The 23,605-nt window shown below is 34.5% G+C and overlaps 1 pseudogene; it reads right to left on the bottom strand.

Moving 5' to 3' along the window:
• Window positions 1–13,695: 13,695 nt before the first annotated feature.
• Window positions 13,696–15,036, bottom strand: LOC144250280 (G patch domain-containing protein 4-like; annotated as a pseudogene).
• Window positions 15,037–23,605: the final 8,569 nt, after the last annotated feature.

The following is a 23,605-nucleotide window of genomic DNA, read 5'->3' as shown; positions in this document are numbered from 1 at the left end:
TGTGTCCTTTTGATTTCCTTATAGTATATAATAATTCTCTATATGGGTATGCACTTACAAACATGAATAATTTGGGATTTTCTCAAATATCAAAGGTTCTATAAGAACCTTTGTTGAGAAACTAATGTTCCACTTTTACCTTCAGAAGCCCCCCACCAATCCCAAACAAAGTACTCCTTTTGGCCATGGGTGCACAATTTTGCTTTACCTCCACAAGACCTAAAACTATTACATAAAACTTAAAACTATTAACTCCCAGGCCCTGCAGTACTATGAGCTGAAATTTTAGTCCCTATTTTGCTTATTTTCTCTAAATCAGAATATTTCCGTTTTTGCTCTTATGAGTTTATGTAAGTTATATTAATGCCATAACAAAATTTTTAGTAATAAAAATTAATAATATAAAAAATAGGCCCAAATGTTCACCATGTTGGCTTAGGAAATGACTTCCTTAAGAAGACTAATAAAGCAGAAGAAGTAAAATCAAGAATCAATAAATGGGATAGAATCAAATTAAAAAGCTTCTTCTCAACAAAGGAAACAATCAGGAGTGTGAACAGAGAGACTACAGAATGAGAGAAAATCTTTTCCATATGCATCTCAGATAGAGCATTAATCTCCAGGATATATAAAGATCTCAAAAAACTTAATACTCATAAAACAAATAACCCAAACAATAAATGGGCTAAGGAACTGAATAGACACTTCACAGAAGAAGAAATATAATTGATCAATAAATATATGGAAAAATGTTCAACATCACTAGCAATTAGATAAATGCAAATCAAAACTATACTGAGATTCCATTTCAGTTCAGTCAGAATGGCAATTTTTAAGAATGCAAGCAACAATAAGTGTTGGCAAGGGTATGGGGGGAAAAGATACACTCATATGTTGCTGGTGGGGCTGCAAATTGGAGTAACCATTATGAAAAGCAGTTATGGAGATTCTTCAGGAAACTTAGACTGGAACCACCATTTGACCCAGCTATCCTTTTTCTTGGTTTATACACAAAGGACTTAAAATCAGCATACTACAGTAATGCAGCCACATCAATGTTTATAGCAGCTCAATTCACAATAGCTAAACTATGGAACCAACCTAGGTGTTCTTCAACAGATGAATGGATGAAGAAAGTGTGATATATAAACTCAGCCTTAAAGAAGAATGAAATGATGACATTTTCCAGTAAATGTATGGAGGTGAAGAATATCATGCTAAGTGAAGTAAGCCAATCCGAAAGAACCAAAGGCCAAATGTTTTCTCTGATATTCGGATGCTAATTCATAATAAGGAGGCGAGTGCAGCTAGGGGAAAATAGAGTTACTTTGGATTAGACAGAGGGGAGTAAAGGGAGGGGAGTGAGTCTGCAGTAAGAATGATAGTAGAATGAATTGGACATTATTACCTTATGTGCATATATGATTACATGACTGGTGTAACTCTACAACATGTACAACCAGAAGAATGAGAAGTTATGTTCCATTTATCTATGATGTGTAAAAATACATTCTACTGTCATATATGAATAATTGGAACAAATTTTAGGAAAAGAAAAAAATAATGTGGGGCTGGGGATGTGGCTCAAGCGGTAGCGCACTCTCCTGGCATGCATGGGGCCCGGGTTCGATCCTCAGCACCACATACCAACAAAGATGTTGTGTCCGCCGAGAACTAAAAAATAAATATTAAAAAAAAATTCTCTCTCTCTCTCTCCTCTCTCACTCTCTTTAAAAAAAAGAAAAAAGAAAAAAATAATGTAAATATAGCAAATTCCCAAATAGGATTCAATTCAGAAATATTACCAATTTTTTATGTATTAAATCTTTAGGGTTTATTCCTAATTTTTTTTTCTTTTGGTACCAAGGATTGAAATTAGGGGCACTCAACTATCAAGCCACATCCCTAGCCCTATTTTGTATTTTAGAGACAGGGTCTCACTGGGTTGCTTAGCACCTCATCATTACTAAGGCTGGCTTTGAACTTGTGATCCTCTTGCCTCAGCCTCCCAAGCTGCTGAGATTACAGGCAGTGCCACCATGCCCATCTTGTTCCTAAAATTTTCCCATTCATTTCTTTTTGCCTCAACCAGAAGGGGTCTTATTTACTTAGGTGCTAGAGTTTAGGATTCATTCAGCACAAGCTAATTATACTATGTGTACACTAAGTGCATCTTTCAAGGCTCTCCAGAGAAGAATAGCAAATATTATGTGTACATGTATAAAAAGAGATTTATTTTACTTGGTGGTATTATGAATTCTAGAAAATCCAAAATCTATAGGATGGGCCAGCTGGCTGGGTACCAGGGCAGGGTTAATGCTATACATTAAGTATGAGGTCTCTTTAAGTTGGAGACCCAGGGAAAACCAATGCTGAAGTTCAGGTGTGAAGGCTGTGTGCTAGTAGAATTCCCTTTTACTCAGGGAAGTCAAGTTTTGTTCTCATAGGTATACAACTCATTGGATGAGGCCCACCTATATTATTATGTAGCACAACCTGCTTTTATCTAAGCCCACCTATTTAAATGTTCATCTCATCCACAAAGGCCTTCCCAGAAACATCCCAAATAATATTTGACTACATATCTGTGGCTCAGTCAAGTTGACACAATTAATCATCACAAGCCTACCTCTTGTCATCTTGATAGAAATACCCTGAAATAAAGTCAAGAAAAAGTTCACACTTCTGCCTAATATGAAATAATAGTTCTGTGTACAAACACAAGTGCACTAACCCTCTCCCAAGAAGAAAATTACCAGCCTCTGGGTAAGGTTGCTCTTCTCTTTTGTACAGTATAACTCACTACGATGTAAAGTAACCAATATTGAAATACTGATACAAATGTCATATAACCAATGCTATATGAAAAAGGAATAAAAAAAACCAAAAATATTATATATAACAAGATGAGGTAGAAAAGCTCATGGAAAATTTAATTGTTTTTTTTTCTATAATTACTCACATGGCTACTGCTTGTATTTATAACTACCTTCTTCCACTACCTATTCCAAATTCCTCTTTCTAGTAGCAAGCACTTTAGCTGATCATGATTCTTTGGTTGGTTGGGTGATTTTAGCCTTTGTTCCTAAGCACCTGGACCATTAATAAATGTTCCTAGATTAGTTTGTCTTCATTTTCTACTGAGGGTGATCACAGGATATGTAATACTAAGAGGATGGCTTCAGGGAGCATTATATTCCAGGTGTACTCTTTTTTAATGTGTTGACTAAGGTTATTGATCCAGATTGCAAAAGGGAACACAGTAATTCCCTTCTTTGCCTTTATTCAAGAACACGAAGAATCCAAAGTTGCTGGCTGATAGTCTTACTGTCCAGTTCAACGGGATCATTGCTGTATATCCTGGTGGAAACATTCCTTCCTTTAGACTTTTAAGCAAGCAGAGCATAAGGTCATGGATCCAGTAGGCACATATTTTTGTAATGGATCACTGAGGGTAGTGGTGAATACTGCCACTTTTATTTCTTTATCACCGAATTCTGAACTGATTTTTCATACTATCTTCCTAAAATTTCCGTTTGCTTCTGTAACAAAGCACTGCACATCTTTTGGGTTAAGCACTAATAAGTGCCTTGGAAAGCTTGCAGTGAGATAAGAAGATACTAACAAATGTAATAATGAAGGAAATTGAGAGGGAAAGCTGACCACATAAAATTTAAAGAAGTTCAGTATTGCTTCACCTATTTAGAACTAAAAGTTTAAAGACCAAAAGGTGACCTAAAATAATTTTGTAGTTTGTGCCAATGATACCCACCTTTGTGGTTTTTACCAAAGACTACATTCCTGGATGAGAAAGAAAATAAAATAAGTATAAATTGCTCAATCCACCAAAACAGTAAAATTCACATGCATTAAAATTCTGTCAATTTTAAGGTGAGTCTAGTTTTGCATTAAAGACTTTCTTTTTGTGATCATCAAAATGCTACCTTATGTATCCCTCAAAGCTGCAGTACCAGCTGTGACCAAGTGCTGAAGTTTGTAGAACATACAGGTCTGTACAATCTGTTCATTTAAGACACGCAGCTTGCCTTGCTCAAATTTGCACCTGTTACAAACATTTCCCTACCTGCACACACCTGCTGTGACAGCTGCATCATGTGGTTAGTTCTTTCCATGGGTAATTTTGGTCCCCAAATACCATTCTTTCTGCCAATTTCTCAGTTTCCTTGCCAAAGCTCCACGCGTTAGAGTCTGAAGGTGATAATATTGCACATATGCCTAAAATACAAGTTTTCAAAGAGTAGGTACATACAAAATCAGATAGGGATAAATATATAAAATGTTATGTCATACTATGCTGTTATGTTATTACAAGATGTGGTAGCTTGTGCTTAAGACCAAAATGGTCTTTTTATTTCATCTTTCACCACCAGTCTAGACCTTTGCACTAACTGAAGAAGTTGGTAGTTTTCCAGCCAGTTTTACAATTTGAAATCTTCTTTGGAGAGAATTGTTAAAGATGTACAGCAAAAGAAAGCCTTATATTTCATTGGTGATGATATAGATTACTAAGACCATTTTGAAAAATTATTTTTCTTACAACAGTCATTCACATTGCTAACATTACGAGAGAATGTTTATAGCAAAATTATGCACATACATACACTCAAGTACTTACATGTATACTCATACATACCTCTCGGCAATTACGTGGGGAAAGGTAACAATTATATTCCCTAAATTAGAAATTTGTTTTGCTATATAATGGCTTATATTGTAATTTTTGGGTAACCGATATAAAATATATAACAATGTTCATTTTGTACTATGTAACATGTATGTGTTGTTCTTAACCCACCAACTATATATTTATAAAGTTTACTTGCACAGATTTGTGCAATCTACTTTGGGATCAGCATGCTTTAATTCTGATATGTGACTCAAGTTCTAAATATTATATAATGACTTGAACATAACCTACAAGCATCAGGTCTGCAAAAACAAGCAAGATTTAGATATTGTTTTCAAGAAGAAATTTATTTATTGAGACCAGAGGTGTGTGTGGGGGGGTAATGGACTTGAAAACAAGTGAAATAAAGTTCCAAAGATGCTATTTAATGAGTGTGTGTAGAATATACTATGAAAGAAGAAGAGGCAGGAACAATTTTCATTTGAGTTTTGGGTCAGGAATTCCTTTTAAAATGTAGTATCACTTGAATAGAGTTTCAAACCAGAAGTTGATTTTCTTGGGCTAACAGATATGGAAAAAGATTTCCAGGAATGAAATTAAATAAAACAAAGACTCTAGTACATTTAAATAATCAATAGCTCTAAGGACTGTATTTATGGAAAGACAAAAGTGTTTTAAGGAAAAAAGAACTAAAGCAAAGCCTAATAATTCCCATTTCCTTAATATAAGAAGGAAGAATAACATGCTATGGAAAACTGGCTTAACTTGAACTTCATATTAAACTGTATATATTAACAGCAAATGAAAATTCATCTATACAAATAGTTTTTGGAGTGGGAAGGTAGATCTATATGTATTAACATTGGGTAAATTTAATATGTCAAGAGAAAAAAATCTCATAATTTTATAGTCATTTAAATCAGATACCCTTGAGTTTAATTTCAAACCCACTTCAAATTTCATGCATTCTAGATGAAACTGTTGCCTGTTTGCAGGAAATACTTTTCTTAGTATTATGCCTATAATATCACCATTGAGGCAAAACTTGGCACTTGGTAATAAGCTATTTGTGTTTAGCATATCTAGCCAGCTCTACGAGCTAACATTATTTTCATAGGAGCAAAATTAAAATTTTAATATGATTATTTCATGTGTTATCTGTACATTCACCAGTCTCAGGACAAAACAGCAAGAAATTTATACTTTATGGTTAGGTGAGAGAAAACATATAATTTTATATCCCAGAATACTCATCATATACTAGAATATTTAACAAATTCAAACATAATACAAGCTTGATGTAGAGATCATAATGGAATCTTTGATCAGAATAGAGACTGGGTCTCGCAGAGCTCACACACTTAGATTTATCAGCTTATATAGTATTTATAAAGTTGATTAAAGAAGTTTGATTTTTGGTTTCCATTTGCATAATTCAGTGTGTCTCTGAAAAAAGTTATCAATTGGAATGAGCACTAGGGCTGTGAGAAACATCAGTAGTGAGAAATGAACATAGGTGAGACTAAATATATATTGTAAAAGACCTTACCAGCACAGTGGTGCACATCTGCAATCACAGCAACTCAGCTGAGGAAGGAGGATCACAAGTTCGATGCCAGCCTTAGCAATTTAGCATGGCCTTCAGCAATTAGCAAGACCCTATCTCAATAAATAAATAAATAAATAAATAAATATAAAAAAGTAAAAAAATTAAAAAGGACTGAGAATGTGGCTCAGTGGTTAAGCACTCTTGCATTCAATCCCTGGTGCCTAAATAAATAAATAAATAAAAACCAAATTGTAGTAAACACACATGTGCATTCTCTCTCTCTCTCTCTCTCTCTCTCACACACACACACACACACACACACACACACAAATTCTGCATCAATTATAATGATTCTAGAGCATAAGAGTAGGAGAATTGTGTTAAATAGTTCATATTGGCTACAGCAATGCACTAAGGAAGCACTCTGATTAATTTATTTTCTAAATTGCAACCAGAATAAAATATTCAAAGATGTAGTTTACTATACTTCAAAGCTTTAACATTTTTCAATAACTTCCCAGAGTTCTTAGAAGTTAATCTTTCCTATTTAGATGCTTTTCTTCTTATTAAGTGGGACATTTTGCCTCTCTGCTTCATTCAGTGAATCCCAGCATGTCAATTCCTCAGGGGTCTTCCCGAGTCCTTCTAAAGAGTTCTCCCTATTGTACAATCTCAGACTATCTCTTTTCTACTTTTAAATATTAATCAATTGTAGATATGTATTCAATGACAATCTTTCTACTGAGACTATAAATTCTCTGAGGTGAAAGACAGTGATTCCTTTTTAAAAATTTGTAAGTGGTACACATAATTTGTACACAGACAATGAGCCCAGTATGACAATTTGATACATGTATGTAATGATCAAATCAGGGTAATTAGCATTTCCATCTACAAAAACATTTATTATTCCCTATACTGCTGGTTATCAGTGATGAGTTCTCTCCCTCACATGTTGAAGTTTGAACATTAGAGAAGCATACTCAGGCAAGCATATAAAGCTGTGTTTATCTAAAAAGTAGTAATGCAGACTTCTGGGAGGGAGAAGTGGGCAATAGATTGTATCCTGATATCCCAAGAAGTGAGAGCTTTTGCCTCTTTTATATATTTTAGACTTTTTTTTGTTCTCTTGTTCTCTTTCCCCTATCTCTCCTTCCTGCATACTGACGAGGCCCAGGGGATGGCCCAGGTGGGATAGCCAAAAGGTGAGAAGTAGATGGGCAGGGGAAGGGTCAAATAGTGATCTAGGCAGGAATCAGCCCGGGAGACATTAATTACAAACTTTTACAACTCTCTGTAGGGAGGGGCAATTCCTGGGAGAGGTTAGCTTAGGTACTGGTTGGAGCAGGGGCAGGTTATCTTGATAAGGTACAGGAAGGGCTCTGGGTTCTGATGACATTAACATTTCAATTCCTCAGGGCAGTCTCCAAATTCCCAGACCCACACCGACCTCCATTCTCTCAATTGGACCCCCTTGCCACCACCTCCCAGTAGCATCATAGGCTTGAGAACAGGCATTTCCATTACTGTGTTTGGGGATCATTTAAGAGCCAAACCATAACAAGGATTGTTGGGTATTCTGTGTGTATGGGTTTCAGGTATTTAAATTATAAACTGTATATTTTACTTTCCTAACAAAATTTATCTTGTGATAAGACATATATAAAATGCAAGGATTAGAGTTAAATGATTTGTACAGTTTTCCAGAAGTTTGAGTCCATGGAACTGGTAAAGATGTCTGTTTTAACAAAGAAAAAGAAGATTCTTATGGAAGAGATAAGTAAAAGGAAACAGATGAAGGAGAGTGTGAATGGAAAGAGATGTGATATAAAAACAGGAAAATAGGAAGAATACAAAACTCTAGTAAATATCTAGGCTATGTAGATTTCCAGATGGTGGTAATGAGAAGGAAAGCTAGGGAAATATTTAATAAATTATTTCCATTAAATGTGGTATTTAAGTTTAAAAAAGTTTATTTTATGATAGGAAAAAGTTTATTCATTGGTTTTCTATATGATTTTCTTAGTCTAAAATCATCTTGTAAATCCATATGCAGAAATACTTATTTTTGTGTGCAAATATTTACTTGTTTTTGACATAGTTCCTGATGCATATGGGAAATTTAACATAAATGATTGCTTGAAAAGCTGATTAATCACACTAGTAGAATTAAGGTGCTATTGCAGATTGAACAGGAAAAATTCTGGGTAGGAAAATTCCAGTGGCCTAGAATCTTACTACTCTGGGAATGGTTCCAAAGCTGATCCAAAGGTTGGTTACTAAAATCCAGAAAGGATAGTCTGATTTTTTTCCTCACTAATGACAAATTATCACCTCTCCCAATTATCTATTCTTTTCATTCATTCTTCACCATGATTTTGGCCTTTATTTCTTTGATCAGATTATATTATTTTATAAGTTTTATTTGCATACATTATTAGATTATGTTATTATTTTACATCATTATTTTATTTATTATTTTAAAATTATGTTTGACCCTTCCTCCTGTTTCTACTAAGTATGGAAAATACACTATTTTTAATGTTTTGTGATTTAAGCTTTTAAAGTGGCAATATGCATAAAAGATGGAAAATGATAAAAGCAGTATTTCTTTTAAAAATGAACTTTGCTGTAATTTTATTGCATATATTTCTAGAATGATTGTCTGCCTAATTCCCTTTAAGTAAATATGTATTATTCATAGAGTGCCAGAAAAATATAAAATTAACAAAATGATGTCTTTATATTTGTCCTGAATAAAAATCTTTAAGAAGATGATTTCAGTCATTTAAGAGTAAATGTATGTGGTATACAGGTGATTAAAATATTTTAAATTTATTCAATACCAGACTTTGACTTTATGTATTTTTTGATAGTTCCTTTTCATAAAAGCTTTGCTAGATCTTAATTAAAAGTAAAATATTTGCATGCACATACTGACATCTAGTGGCTCCTCTATATTATTATTTCTATATGTAAACTGAAGGAAAATAAAATCACTACAATAAAAACAAAGTTCCATTTAAATGTATTAAAATAATAAAAATAGTTTTGCCTTTATATTTTTAGGAAACTAAATATAAGAAATATTTTTTCTAAGAACAAGAAAACTGTGAACAATTTTTTTTAGACTCTTAGTAAATTTGTTATGAATTGTGTTTTCAGTTTATGGAAACATATGTAACCCATTGCATCTTAGGGTCTAACAACAATGTTTGCAAACTGTAGATGCTTTGCTTTTATGGTATTTATATAAATTGTACCTTATATCTATATCTTTTAAAAATTTTATTTTGACACAGGGTGTCACTAATTTGCCCAGGCTGGACTCAGCTTCCAGAGTAGTTGGGGTTACAGGCATGAGCCACTGTGCCTGACTATGTTCACTCCTTTTATTTATTTATTTGTTTGTTTGTTTGTTTGTTTTTGGTACTGGGGATTGAACTCAAGGGCACTTGACCGCTGATCCACATCCCTAGCCCTATTTTGTACTGTATTTTAGAGACAGGGTCTCACTGAGTTGCTTAGTGCCTTGCCATTGCTAGGGCTGGCTTTGAACTCACCATCATACTATCTCAGTATAGCAAACCGCTGGGATTACAGGTGTGCACTACCACACCCAGTTTATATCTATATTTTGATAGCTAAAATTGTCACAGGGTTGAAACATCTTTACAATAAAGGAATTGAGAAAATGTAGATGCTACATGTTTTGCGATGTTTTACTAAATTAGGAATATCCTGAGAGTTGGGAAGAAATTAGAGGAGAGAGTATCACTAAAGTACAATATCCTAGAAGTGTGGGTACATCTTTTATCTTTGAAGTAGACTATGCAAAGCAATGCACTTCATCTCTGTTTCATCAGGATCTAAAGTAGCCCCCAAAATAAACCAAGCAAATAAACAAACAAACAAAAAAACAAATAGTAAACACAATATGCTTAAAAATGTTGTGTAACCACATTTTTGAAATATGACATAACAAGGATTTATTAGTCTAAAGGCTGAATTTTAAGCTTATAAGACAGAGTATACTTATATCTTCTTATGAAATAATTCATGTATGGCTACTCCTGAGGTGCTAGACTCACATTTTCTAGGTGTGAAGTTCTTACATTCTCTAGGTGATAGAGTTGGGATTTTGTGGTGTCCCCCAGAAGCTCATGTGTGACATAATACAAGAATGTTCAGAGATCAAATGATTAAGAGAGCTGTGACCTAATCATTGGATTAGTCCACTTGAGTGGATTAACTGAATAGTACCTGTAGGCAGGTAGGATATAGCTGGAGAAAGTAGGTCACTGAGGGTATGTATGACTTTGGGATTTTATTTTGTCCCTGGTGAGTGGAGCTCCCTTTCTGCTTCTAAGTTGTTATGAATTGAGTAGCTTTCCTTTGCCAGACCATTCCACCATATTGTTCTGACTCATCTCAGGACCAGATCAATGGAATTGACAGACCGTGGACTAACCCTATGAAACTATGAGCCAACATAAACTTTTCCTCTTTTAAGAAGTTCTTGTGAGGTCTTTTGGTCACAGTGACACAAACAAAGCTATTAAAATGCTAGGCAATCAGTCATCAGAGACAGTCTAGCTCACACATGCCATAATACTCCTTGATCTTGTGTGTTTATCACATTCCTGTTTGTGGTTTCTGAAAAAGAAATCTTGAAATTCAAGTTGTATTTTATGCCTGTTTTCAAATATGAAGAGATCTTGTGCTTTGGCCTCTTTCTCACAGATGATAATGATTTTTTTCAGACTTTAATAAACCTTGAACTTTGTCCAAGTTTGACCCAAATCTTGACCAAGATTATTTTTTTAAGAGTCTGAAAAAATAAAAATATTCAAGAACCATTTATTGAAACCCACCCCTATATATGTCTTAATTTTACCTTATCTAGGTATAGAGCCAATGAATATATGTTCTTAATATCTGTTTCCAATTGTCAATTCAAATTAATCCCTTAGTCTTTAAACATTTTTAAAGTGCGTTTCCATATGATTCTTGATATTTGTTTTGAATATATTCCTTTTCATTCTTTTTGTTGCTTTTGTCTTTCCCTCTTCCTTTTCTTATCTATCTCTGACCATCTCTGATTTTGTAACTTTTTTTTCTCTTCTATTTTCCTAATCTATGTGGTAGACATCCAGACTAAGAAAATGATATCTGATTCATCTGCCATGACTGCTATCTTAACATGATCTTATTCAGCAACAAAAATCACCATACAGTTTATGTATACTTATTTTATATGTGGATAAAAAGTTACATGAAAACAGATTAAGTAATTTGTCCAAAGTTATTTGGAAAGTACACGGAGCTAGAGTTATCCCTTAATTCATTGGTCCAGTAGTCTTTCCCTATTTTCACCTTTAGTTCCTAATTAGTCCACCATTGTACAATCATAATCTAACTATGTTTACACTTCTGAAAATTATTTTCAGTCACAATTTGATGTTGAGACTTGTGATGATTCCTATCTTAGTGATGGTGAAATTGAATCTTTTTGTTTACATATTCCCTGATTTTAAATTCACCTTCCTCAAATAAACTATAAGTTTTCAAGTGAGATAGATACTTTTGTGTTTGTGTATGCTGGGGCTCTATCCTGTGGTCTTTCACGTGCCAGGTGAATACTACACCATAGTACTACATCCTCAGCCTGAGATGGACACTTGAATAAGACCTTATCCTTTCAAATGTTTGTGTTTATTTGTTTCCCCAAAGAAATGTTTCTTTCTCTTATGGCAAATCTGAAAATACAGCAGGAGGTCAAAGTAGTTGTAACTCAGATGGAAGGGAGTCGAGGTAAAATGTTGGTTTTTGTAGCTTTTCTATTGCATCAACAATACTATTTCTGAAAGCTTAGATTCTCTATATCTTTCAGCTTTTAAATTCAGTGGTCCTTATAGTTGAAAATGTTTAGTTAAATTTTCACCTTTATTTTTTAAAATTTTATTTATTTTACTCTTTTTTTGGGGGGGTGGTACCCAGGATTGAACTGAATCACTGAGCCACATCCCCAGCCCTATTTTGTATTTTATTTAGAGACAGGGTCTCACTGAATTTTTTCACTTTTGCTGAGGCTGGCTTTGAACTTGTGATCCTCCTATCTCAGCCTCCCAAGCCACTGGGATTACAGGTGTATGCCGCCATGCCCGGCCTCACCTTTAATTTAATTACTTTTCTTATTCTTATTGATTCCACCAACTTTGTGTTAGCTGCTCACTTTTGCCACTGTTTGTGCTAGGAGCATGAAGATCGCAGGTAAAAGCAATAACACTTAATCTTGTGCAGCTCAGTGTAGTTCAGTAAATCTCTCTTCCTTGAAAGTTTCCACTCCGCTTTCTGCACAGAAAAAAATCTATTCCTATTTTTTTTTCCATTTTTGACAGGTCCTAATATCTTTTGTTTTCTAGCCTTCCTCTTGAGATCCATCTAAAAATTTGATTCCTCAAACACTACTTTTTTTTCTTCACTTAAACTACCTTTGGGTAATTTCATTGACTTTTCTTGTTTCAACTGTAAATTATATCACCTGTTCTTCCAAATTTGTTTGTCTTCCTACAAGCTAGGATTAATTAATCCAACTGTTCTCATGCTGTGCAAACATATGCAACACACACGAGCTTCAAAAAATATCAAAATTGAACAAATATTCTACTCCCAAGGTTTATTTATTTTTTTAATTTTCTCTCTCTGTGCACAGTATTGATTTTGGTCTATTAAACTAACCAAGAGTCTCGAACTTCTTAGACCTAGGGTCCTAATTTCTTATTCTTTCTACTTATCCTCTGTAATAATTAACCTCCAACTTCCCTGATTTTATTCTCCATATATTTTTGCAGTTAATCCATCCCTTGCATTGATATCACCTTTGCCCTCTTTCAGACCCTTATTCTTTAAAAGTAAAAACAATGTAATAACCATATTTGATTTTCTTGTATCCTTTTCTCATTCTCTTTGCATCTGTCCTTCTTGTGCATGTCAGAACAACATATCAAATGGAATTTTAAGCAATTACCTAAATTTTTTTTTGAAGCTCAAGTTCATATTTATTTATAATCAATTGGTATAGTGTTAGAACTAAGCAACCTATGAGCTGAATGTAGCCCAAAACCCCAAGTTTATGTTTTTCTTAGCCTTCATGATATTTAAAAACCAAGACATTTCCCGTAAGTATACATTTTGGCTTCTTTTGGTAGGGATGTGCCTGACTATATTCCTGTTCCCGCAGCCCCCAGTATACCTTGTTCCTTAGCTGCCTGGCTCCTGGAGGCACTGGAGTTCATGATCTCTGGGTTGGAGGCTGCAGGGAGAGCAGGAGAGACTATGTCCACTCCCTTGACTAGGACGTGGCACTTGGCTGCTCCAGCAGAAGACTGCTGTCCCTGAGCTCAGTTTCCTCTTAGGGAGGGATTCCTCATGTAGGACGCTGACCATGGTCTCTGAGGCTACAATGAAAAGGAACTGAACTCCAACTTGAGGACCTTCAGTCTCTCTTCTTCTATTTCTTCTTTTTGGTGCCCTGGTCAGTGCTGATTCTTGTTCTTTTCTCCCTGAGTTGCTGCAGCCTCCTCTTCTTGCCTCTGTTCTCTATTTCCTCAGTCCTGCCATTGTCACCTTCACAGCTTACATCCAAGAACACCTCCTCTTTCCTGCACTGCTGTCTTTTCTTCTTGCTTCTGCTGCTTCTGTTACTTCATGTTGTGCTTTCTGCTTCCCTAGCTGCACCCTCTAAAGCAGTCTCCTCCCCTTCCCCATCAGCCATGCTCAAGTCCTCCTCACACTGCTGCCTTTTCTTTTCTCTGTGGCAGGGGTCCGTGTGCACTCTGCTCTTCACCTCCTTTCTCCCAACACCACTTGCAAGATCCTTCCCTCTTCCTTCTTCCACCCACCACTGTCTCTTCCTCCCCCTCCTCCCTTTCATGGTGCTGTTTCTTCTTTTTCTTCCTTTTCTTAAGAGACTGATGACTTGCTCTCTGCTCCTGAGTTCCTCAAGCCCACTGGTTCCTGCAGCCTCGTCCTCTTCACTCCCTACAGCTGTCCCCCTCCCTCATCTCTTCTTGATGTCTCTCTCTTTTTTTTTTTTTTTTTTGCTTTTCCTCATGCTGTGCTCAGTGTGTTCTGGGTGCTCCTTATCCACTCTCTTCTCAGTTGCTCTAGGCTCTTTCTGTTTCCTTTTCTTTTTTGGGGGGTTGGGGGGGGGCTGGATTTCAGACTGTGGCTGAGAGGCCTCAGAAACCTGGCCTTTAAGATGAGCCAGGAAGGCCTGCTCCTGGGCCTCTAGTTGGGCAAGCTTGGCCTTCATTGTGATCCCAGCCTTGTGTGCTGTTCGCCCCTCGCAGGCCTGGAGCAGCATCTCATCAGTCAGGATCTTTGGAGGCCTGGGCCCCTGGCTGTCATCACTTCAGCTCTCCAAGTTTCTGTCTGGCTTCTCTCCACCCGAAGTCAGCATGACTGTCCTAGGCAGGAATTGGCCAGCCCCCAACTTGCTCCTTGCAGAGCCACAGGAGTGGGGGCCTGCATACTTCAACCTGGCAGAAGGTAGACTGCAGCTGCTGGAAGTAATAAACCTCGAGCTCATAGCTGGCTTCATGAACTTCTGATACACATATTAGGCTTGGGACGATTATGAGTGGTCTCCTTGAAAAAGCATCTTCTCTGTACTTGGTCCCCATGAGTATCTTGCGTCAGAGTCACTTTGATGGCCTGAGTAATGCCATTCTCCTTCCGGCCAAGTCCTTTGCCTTGAGTCGCTGCTCCTCAGCTTTAGCAGCTGCTCCTCAGCAAACTTCATCCCATGACTCTTGACCTCTGGGGTGATGTTCATGGTGGGCAAAGAGGCTCGGCTTTCACCAGAGGAGGAGAAACAACATCATCCTTTTAAGAGGAAAGAAGAAAATGCCCATAGCAGCCATGAACCCTACTACGGCTGCTCTTGTAAGAATTCTCTTTCCTGAGCCCCTCATCGAGAGGTACTCTCCTTGGAAATGTGTGCCACGCCTGATTCAAGTGCCACCATCTTCCCAGAAATCGCCTTACCTAAATATTTTCAAAGGCTTCTCGTTTTGGAGATGAACCCCAATCTCCTTAATCAGATATGCATAATGTAGACTCTTACAAACTAGTGCCTTGTATTTTGCACTCTGTTGAAGCTAGAAGGTTTTTAGTGTTATATACATATCATCTGCATCACAGGTGCAAACTGGATGCTTCCCAGGGTCCTTGCTGCAGATGTCTCATTTCTGTCCATAAGTTAACATATTTAGCAGCAAGCCTAAGCTGATATGCCATATTTAGCTGGGTTTTCTCTTCTGTAATTTCTTAATACTGTCTGTGTATTACTACTGACCAACCACAATACATCAAAATTAATATCTGTCTTCATCCTCATGCTTTCCTTATCTATTGCTAATAGACTGTGGAATATGTGAAGACTGGGACATCCAGTACAAAAGCGTTGTGGCCCATGCAAGGTAAGTGAGCAAATATTCCAGGAATAAGAAATTGCAAATCACAAAAGTGCATTCTAGGCAATACTTTATTACAAATACATTTTAAACATCAGTTTGGTCATGCCATCTCCCTGCTCAAAGCCTTGCACCAGTGTGTTACTATACTTAAATTGTGTCATGTAAAGTTCTCTTTTTTCCTGTGTTAAGAGTTAGTCTTTCTGTACCTTTGCCTAAAATCATCTCCCAGATCTTGCTTGGCTTACTTCTTCTTTTCTTTATGATTTTTGTCCAAATCAAAGAAGTTTTTACTGACCTAGGTCACATTCTATTTTTTTCCTTGCCTCATTTTGTTCAAAGCTTAATGCAACCTGATATATATTATATATATATATATATATATATATATATATTTCATTTTATTTATTTGTGCTTCACCCTGGGTTCACCATACTATAAGTTCCAAAAATTTAGTATTTTAAGTAAGATGTTTACTGTTATATCAATAGCATTCAGTTTTATGGAATTATTGTGATAAATGGATGAAAAAAATAGACACAAATTTGTTTAGTTTTTCCCCTGGTTTTAATGAAATGTATAATTTTTGAAACATTGCTAGGGAAAATATCTCTAGAAAAGGCCAATAAATTCACCTTGATGACAGTATGTAAAGTGATGGTGTTTACAGATAGGGAAGTGCTGCTTGGAGCATCTGTCTTGATTTGCCAATGTCTTAAACTGACACATGGGAGTGTTTTTCCTACTTAGTGAATAATAAGGTTGTGTAGAGATTTGGGTATAGGCTGAAATAGTTAATACAACAAAGAATTGCTAAAGGTTCTTGTGCATGGAACAAGAAATAGTGTATGTTCTTCTAAGATTTATCATGATTGGAAAGGCAGGATGTATATACAAAAATGAGTGAAAAATGAATTAACTCTTAATGAGCCCCCAGTACATGATAAAGGAAGTGCACTGGGATTCACATGCCCTATTAGAATTTCTTTAATTTTTGTTTTGGCCTACTATGTTAGGTATTCTAATGTTACTTTTAAACATGAGTATCAAGTCAAAATTCAAAGAGGTTTGAAATCATAAGATTCTGATCTCATAAATAACAAATCTAGGTTAATAAATGCAACAAACATATTCATGTGTATCTACACATATATGCTGAATACATTGCTCGTGATTTAGTACAGTTTGAGTATGTATTCATATCTGGGGAGTCTGAAGTCAGAACACTTGCTTAAAGTATTATCACACCCAGTTATTACCATTTTTATTAAATATGTACCAATACTGTCTATTGATTACATACAAATCTTGCTGGGGATTATTTCCCATGTTATCATAGATTGTATAGAATAATTACAGAAAAATGAATATAAATAGAGATTTAAGGGAAATCTGTATCCCTAAATCAATGTTTTACAGAAAAATATTAATTATAAAATAATATGTTAAAATTATCCTTGCTATTAGAATTCATTTGTTAAATTTTAATTGCATGTAGACAATTAGAAGGTGATTCTATCTAGATGAATAATCAAGATCTGCACAAAACTGGTAAAAAAATCAGATCATCATTTATTTCAATTCTTTCTGTGCATGCTTTTGAATCATGGAGATAGTGATCTTGTGTCCAAGGAGATATGTTAATAATATTAATTGAAAAATTTTAAACATAGCATGTATTTGAAGAAATTAATAAAACCATACAAAATTCTCTTTGTCATTAAATGAGTCATTTATATATGAAATAATAGTTATAGTATAATTTTAGAGAAGGTAGAGTATTGTTTTCTTATTTTAAGGGAGGATACTCTGAAGTACCCATACAATTTGGAGATTCCAGGTTTAATAGAGGTATTAATGAAGTATGCATTTAGTAGATATTTGGCTATTGTTTAGAGGTTAATATCAGTACCAATGCAATATTCCCAATCTATTTTACAAAGTCAGTACTCTCCCTGTAAGTAGTATTTCTTTATCCAGTGTACTTAGGGATTGCTCAAGTTAAGTTTTCTTTATTTTAAAGTGATCATATGAAAGAAAATTTATTTTAAATCTTTAGGAGTGGCTCCTTTCCAGCATTATGATTCACATTGAAAACTAAGCATTTTATTACCCTGAAAGCACAAATTTTTGGAATCCTCTTTGTTTAAAGTCTAACTACATGATTCAAAGTCGACTGGTAAGGACTGCTTCTGTTCATAAGGGTAGGACTGTTTGAATCTTCTCACTCCCTGATGGTTAGGATTAAAACCAAATCTGTAGAGACTATTACTGCTGCCACAAGTGCAGGGATGTGGAAGTGCAAATAGAGATGTGGGTAATATACAGATAAACAGCTGCCATGGAGGATGAATGCAGTAGAGAAGCCAAAGTGAATGCCTGACACTTCCTTGCTCTGCCAGGGAGAAAAATGATTTTCAACAAGTTGAGTTTGCTTGCTGTGGCTTAGGGATTAATTCCAAGGAAAACAGCAGGCCACATAAGATGCTGACATCTAGAAATGGGGCTGGAGAATTGTGCTCTACTTTGTGTCCACAACCAACTGGCTCAGTGAGTCACTGGAGAATAGCAGTTCAGCATGTTTTACTAAATCCTATTCTGCATATGCCTGCATTTTGAAGTAGGTGAAAATTGTGCATCTCTTAGAAACATGCATTTTTGTCTTCTCCCCAGTTTAATCCCTGCTTGGGAATTCTACATAGCTATTATTTAGATTAATGTATTTCTGCTCTGCTCAGTCACCCTTCCCATGTCCAGCTGCTTCAACAAAATGATCAATTTTGTGTGGAAGCTAGATAATGAAAAGAACAAAATTTAAGTTATTTTTGGCTCTTTGAAATGTAGTGTAGTTAATTTGATTGATTGCAAAAAATAAATTGTTAACATGACTTTAAAATCCTAATTATCCAGGTTATTCCTGATTTGGCTCTGTCAGCATGAGGTAAAATTATTAGTTTCTTAATAGAAAGCTAATCTCTTAGCTATATTGCGTTCAATATTTTTATTGCATGAAAAAATAGATTCAATTATCTTTACTATTTTTATTTATTATTATTTATATTATTTTTTTCAGGTGAGGTCATATAACAAATTCTAAATAACTATTAGTAAACTCATCATTTAGATGGTTCAGAGAAAAAATGATCATTTTCTCTTTTTTGGAACAGAAAATATTTTGTTAACTCATTAAATAATACACATATACATATAAAATTTAAATATATCAATGTGCCCTTAATTTTATAGTTTTCTAGAACTCTAAAATATCACATGCAATATACTGTACTCTGTGGTTTACATGTATTATCTCCTTAAATCTTCTCATCAACTATATTATGAGGGAAAAATTTAATGTGGAATCTGTGGCAAAGAATCACCAAAGTAATGCACTTCTTCTGTGATGAAAATATAAGCCTAATGTTATGCATTCCAAATAGAAAGTTGATATATGCCACATATGATCTGCATTTTCATAAAGAATTTGAGAAAAGATGTATTTCCTTATTGGTGATGTTTCAGACATTTCATAACTGAGATGTTCCAAGAGAAGAAATCTTCATGCAATTTCAAAAACAAAAATAGTGACCTCTCTGTGAACTCCTCATCATTTGTTCTCATGTACATGATACTAGGTAGCACTCAAAAGCCAACTCATATAAAATAGCCAATGCTAAAAGTCATGGCTGTATTCATCAACCAACATTTAGTGCCATATTAACAATCTGGCATTTTCAAGATAGTAGCTACATCATATATGCTTTCTAAACTATTTTTTAATATAAAATTTAAAATATTTCCCCAATATTAGCATTTCTTCTGCACTTTCTTCATTTACATGCCAGTGACACCACAGGTTGATTACATTTTCTTTGTCACTACCACACATGTCTTCATTTTTTCTCTTGGCTTGCATTTCTTAAAATCACAACTATCAGTATAGTCATCTACACAGTGACCTAAACTAAAACCAAACCAAACAAAAAAAATGGGACTTATTTTCAACCAGTCCTTTTCCTATTTCTTCATTCACTTAATTATCTAAACCTATGATTCTTTTTCCAGTACTTGAAAATGAATTTCCTTTGTTTTTCCTCCAAACTCACTGATGTTTTAATTGATGTCCTATCACTTAAGATCCAACATCTTCCTTGTCATGTACAATTACCATTTTGCTCATGTTAATGATATAAGTAATATAGTTGAAAACTGTGTTTAGTAGGATATTGCTGCACCAAGTTGCATGTGATCATCTGCTGTCAATTTCTTATAAATATTTCTCAGATGTGTTTTATTGCTTTCAACTAAGTTCTGAAAAAACATTTAGTGGAGCTTGCTTCTCACCTGTTTTAAGATGCAGAGGTAGGTCTGCATTTGGAAGCTTGCATTCCAGCTGTAGGAGTGCAGTCTCCTTTGTGAATGACAGCATTTGCGATTTAAGTCCATCTGGAACACCTCAAGCATTCAATTCATTTATTAACTTATTACCAAGCTTGGCATATGAATTCTCAGAATTTCAGTGAGGCAGGAATTTAAATGAAATTAGATAAACAGACTTTAATAGAACAGTATGTGTATTAGAGATATTGAAAAGAGTTTCCTGTTTTTCATTTTTAGGAGTGCCTGTCTATTTATCTCTTTGATGCCGGGTTAGTATTAATTAGCTTTACCCTAAATTTGCAATAGATTTTCAAGACTACTGTAGATAAGAAGAAATGAAATAACTCTTGTGGCCAGAAGAGGGAGATCTTGTAAAAATGTTTGAAGCACAGGTTTAAAATGATTTTTGATTTGCACTTAATTCAGTTAAAAAGAAATTATTCAAGTTTCTGAAGTTAATGTTTTCAGTAATTAGATGAGTGCATTTTGTAAACTATTTCTGGGGAAAGTGGAACTAGCAATTTATATATATATATATATATATATATATATATATATATATAATATTCAAAGTATATGCTATATCAAGAATTAATTATAATACTAATTTTTAAATTGATAAAACATAAAATGGTAAAATAAGACAAAATTATTAGTAGTAAATAGTTTGTCTTATTTATAAGATTGTTATTCATTTCTTTAAATACATTTTTGTCCTTTATACCATGAATACTACAAAAACAAATCTAAATATGACATAATGACATAGAAAAGAACAATTTAACATTGATTGTTTATCAGTAAGAATAATTTTAGCATTGATTATATATCGCTAATAATCAAATGTGTGTGGTAGTCCAAATGTATACACACATATATTTGAGCTACTGTATATATTCTTCTCTCTCTGTGTCTCTCTCTGTCCATCTGTCTCTGTTTCTCTGTCTTACATGTGTGTAGCGTATGTATGCATATATATTTGTATTATGATATGTAACCATTTAGTTTTACTCCTCTCCTAGTTATAAAATATATAAAAAACAACCACAGATGGGGCACTAATTGTGCCACCTGGAGGGTTTCACTTGATGAATTTGTGATATGATATGAGGAGAAGTTTGTCACTGATTATTATTAATTTTCCCCTCAATGAATTAAGAACCTAGAAATTGACATTTGTTTTGAGTACCACCAGTAACACTTGCACATCTCCATGGGCACTTCCAAAATGCATGTCCCTCTTTTTTAATGAAAGCTGTATTGTTAAAGAATATTAGTATTATCATCAAATATATGATAAGCTATTGCCATATATATGTATCATTCAGCTTGATGGGTAGACTCACATATATATGTATATACACACACATATACATATGTGTTCATTTGTCAATCAGAATGATAGATATGTATAAATATAGAAATACGTATATATCTGAATATATGCTTATTTGTTAAGCTGAATTATAATATTTTCTTGCTTGAGTTATTAGATCTGGCCCTATGGGCTCTTCAGTATTTTTGAACTAGCATGTTACCTTCCTCCCAATCCTGAACTAGTACCTGGAACTCCAGAGCAAGATTATGAGTACTTGCTGTTATGAACAAACTTCTTCATAGTCTTCCAAACTAGAGAAAGTTGCAGATGTTAGTTTGCTTATAATACTTGAATACTTTGAGTACTTGGTGCAGGAATCTGTTTTTAAAATTTATAAATTATACACTGATTTAAGTCTATGTAGTTCTGGAATCAATGTAGCTTTTCTTCCACCTACCTAAAATATTAGCCTTCTCTACTGGGGAAGCAATGTGTTGAAATCTTGTTTACAAAGATTATTGGAGCTGACAATAGATCTCTTTTTATGTGGTGTAATTTAATCTAAAAATACACAACTTTACATTGCTAAAACATTTCTCCAACTTCTTCTAAAAATAATTTGTATATTTTTCTAATGTTAAAAGTTCTTGAATTTGAATGGCTGTCGTTATTTTCCATGTCACATTGTTTATTTTTCAAGGTAAAAGAGTAAAAACTTATTTCTGTCAAAAATTCACCAGAATACAGAAAAGTAAAATATAAAAATGAATATCTTGGACATCAAATGTGGGTTACTTGTCTACAATCCATGTCTCTGGCATGCAGAAAGTTTAGTAGGGGGAACACACAACAGGATGACATTGATACATAAGTACCATATGTAAAATAATACACACACTGAGTGGGTTACATACATATGCAATTAAAGTATAAAAGAATATATGAGATTAATAAGCAACATAATGATACGAGTTTTCTACTGAAACAAAAATTCTAACTCTACATTAGGTAACATTTAAGTTAGGAAGTAAATGCAGAGGTATTTAGAGTGCTTTCTACCTAGTTGTGTCTTAAATGTTACATAATAAATATAATTAAGCATGTATTGTTGAGACAATATTTTCTTTGTGTTTTGCAGTTGTCCTAGTTTTGCATGTAAGATTTGCTTTCCATTTTAAAGACCCATTTAAACAAATCTGCAGAACAAGATAAAGGTCACCAACCTGAAACCTGAAGAATTACATCTCTTTCTACACTTTTTTTTTTTTTTTTAGTTGTAGATGGACACAATACCTTTCTTTTGTTTATGTGGAGCTGGGGATCGAATCCAGTGCCTCATGCATGCTATGCAAGCACTCTACCACTGAGCCACAACCCCAGCCCTACACTTTCTTTTTGAAAATAAGGAAGAACAATACAAAGGATGGAAGAGTAGCAGAATTTTTATCATTCCATTGTAGAAGAAAATATGTAATGTTACTTTTTAAAATTGTACTTTCTTTGTCTCTAGGCATTTTAAAGAATATGATTCATCTTACACAGCCATCTGCTTTAATACCTCTGTCTAGCATTGCCAGAAAAAAAATCAACCATTTGATTGTCCCTAAGAACATATTAAGTTGGGATCTCTTTGTTTTGAAAATATATATTATCATGCAGATTCAGTAGACTTCATTGGAACCCCTAATAACCATTGGTATTTTCTTCTTAAGAAATTGTATTCTGTTTCTTTCCTCAGTCCATTATCCTATGTATAATTCCAGAGGCTACATAGCTTCCTCTGATTAGGGAATGTATGGATGCCAGTTCAAGTCTAGTAACTTGTAAGTTTTTGTGTATGCTTCAATGTGTGTCTAACTTAGCCTAATAATTTGTTGAAGTAAATTCTGCTTTTCTGATGGACCCTGCTTCTTTTTTATTGGCTACTTTTGGCATGCACTGTCATTTTTATTCTATAGTCACTACAAATCTGGGAGATGTCTGTGAAGTTCAGCTAGATTCAGAAAACTATCAATAATGAGAACAGATCATTCATTATGTGTAATTAATTGTATCCTGAGTGTTGCAGAGTTATGGATAGGAGTAAGCTAATTATCTACAAAATAAAATATCTACATTCCTTCCCCTGTCTTACATATGGGGTAATTATCAAAATTAATTTTTTATAGTGCAGAACCTTCTTTCTAGGTAGAAAAGTGGGTTTGTGATAGTTGTTCAACAAAGAAAATCTTCAT

Source organism: Urocitellus parryii, chromosome 2, assembly GCF_045843805.1.
Source record: "Urocitellus parryii isolate mUroPar1 chromosome 2, mUroPar1.hap1, whole genome shotgun sequence".
NCBI classification, from domain to species: domain Eukaryota; kingdom Metazoa; phylum Chordata; class Mammalia; order Rodentia; family Sciuridae; genus Urocitellus; species Urocitellus parryii.
Note: the sequence above shows the minus strand (reverse complement) of the source record. Positions and strands in the feature narration are given on the sequence as shown.